The sequence below is a fragment of the Chinchilla lanigera genome, unplaced genomic scaffold (genome assembly GCF_000276665.1).
Source record: "Chinchilla lanigera isolate Chin_1 unplaced genomic scaffold, ChiLan1.0 scaffold00008, whole genome shotgun sequence".
Lineage (NCBI taxonomy): Eukaryota > Metazoa > Chordata > Mammalia > Rodentia > Chinchillidae > Chinchilla > Chinchilla lanigera.
The window spans coordinates 3,533,113-3,535,340 of NW_004955409.1; positions in this window are offsets into that span (position 1 = coordinate 3,533,113).

Here is a 2,228-nt window from a genome sequence, read left to right on the forward strand (position 1 = left end):
CCCTCAGAACCATTCCTAGAGTATTCCCAGGCTAACCCACCTTTTCTCTTCTTCACTCAGATACCGGCCGCTGGAAAGATGAATTGGCCGAAAAATGCTTCTAAAAAATTAAAAGTAGAAAGAAATTCTCCATGTCCTGGCCCAGGATAAGTCTCATAATTTCCCTTAAAACTAAAAAAATCTTCATGGAATACAGAAATAGGGTAAGAAGACACAAATAAGCAGTTTCTTTCCTTTTTTTTGAGACTGGTTTTTGCTACATAGTCCAGGCTGGCTTTAACTATGTAGTCCAGGCGGCCCTTGAATTTGTAATCCTCCTGTCTCAGCTTCTCAAGTAGCTGGGTGTGGAGAAGGGCTTTCTATAGCTTACCTTTCAATGTATTACCTATGTGGGACTTTGAGCCTGACCAAGCCACGTGACTGATTCTAGAGGAAGTTTAGCAAAAGTATTAGTGTATAAGGACAGGAAAGTAGGACCTTAGTCCCTGTGGAAAGCCGCTGAGATAACACTAGCTGCTTTGTGGAGATACGTCCGAGGGAATGATGACCTGGTGGCTGGCTAAGTCAAAGTCCAGGTCCTGGGACAATTAAGCTGTGTTGCCCTCGCCAACCCTGTTAATGATTCCGCCCATTTCCCCTGTCCCTGCTTTTTGTGAGAATCCCAGGAAAAGGCTAAAGAAGATTGTAACTGAGGCTTCAGTCCTATAGGCTGCAGCCCCCTGACCCCATAACTGTCTGTCTTGTTTTTCTTTTCATCTGCCGCACCTCGTTCTCGGGACCTGTCACCCCACACAGAAACTGGCATATAACCCACAGCTGGGTGACAGGCACGTTCCCTCACCCTACTCTTTCTCATTCACTCTCATACACACACCCCAACATAGTCATCCCAGTGTTTACATTATATTTAATCTTCTTAAACACTTAAAAATTGGCCCTACATGGGGCTAATATATTGCTATCTTTAAACACACAGTGAATTATCAGGTGTTATGGTTCAGATCTAAATTCTGTCCCCAGAATGGTGGCACACCCATGTCATCCTAGCACTTGGGAGGCTGAGGCGGGACTGCCGTGTGTTTGAGGCCGGCTTAAAGCTGCATAGAGCAAGACCTTTTCTAAAGTTAATAACAATAATAATGATGATGACGATGGTGATGTAATAAATAAATAAAAGGTTCCCAAGGACGCATGTGTTTGGAAGGTGACTGGGTCATGCGACTCTGCAGCTGACTTGCTCTCAGGAGGCAGGGTGTGGCCAGAAGAGACAGGTCACCGGACCCCTTCACGATGCCCCTCCTGCTCTGATGCTGGCCAGATGTGGGCTAGAAGCCTGAGCCTGAATAACCTCCTCCTCCTTGGAACTGCAGGTCTCAGCAACTTGGAAAGTGACTAAGACAGCAGGTGCTCATGAGACAGCTGATGAAGAGCTACTAGTCAAGTACTGCCGCGTTCAGAGCATTTCAAAACGCAATGTAAGACTAAAAAAATTTTTTTTGGCACTAGGAATTGGAACTCAGGGCCTCTACCATGGAGATATGCCAGCCATTTTTTTACTTTTTATTTTCTTTTATTTTATTTCTTCAGTGAAAGTCTCCTTAAGTTGCCTCGGCTGGCCTGGAATTCTGGATCCTCCTGCCTCAGCCTTCCGAGAAGCTCGGATTACAGGTGTGCACATCCACTCTGGGCCCCAAAATAAACGCCAGTCAGCAGCTCATAAAAATGAGCAAAGGACAGAAACAGGAAGAGCAACAATATTAAGTCCACAAACAATGACTATGGAATGTGCAGCAGCCGACCTTCTCCGGCATAGCAGCGTCTTGGGTCAGCTTAGAGAAACATTCGGACCCTTTATCGTACTGGGCTTTTCCTCCTGACCCTTACACTGCCTTGCTGTGACGCTTACACTTAAGCCTCCAAGGGACGGTCGGTTCTCTGAAAGAACAGGCTGTATTTTCCTCGGTGTGTAACACATAACCTAGCTCCACACGTCTGCTGAACAAATTATGACACACTGTGTTTTTAGGGTACCGACTCCTTGATGCCTTGAAGCGGCATCTGATACAATCCGCGCCATTCCCAAACGTCTGCGGGAGCTCCACTGCCCCTGGAACAGCTCGTTTTCAGGGCGCCTCCGAGGCAGAGACTTACGCAGCAAATTTCACACTTCGGGGGAATGTAAGCTTCCTTTTCTTTGCCCGACCCGCGGCCTGCCAACCTGCCGCTCC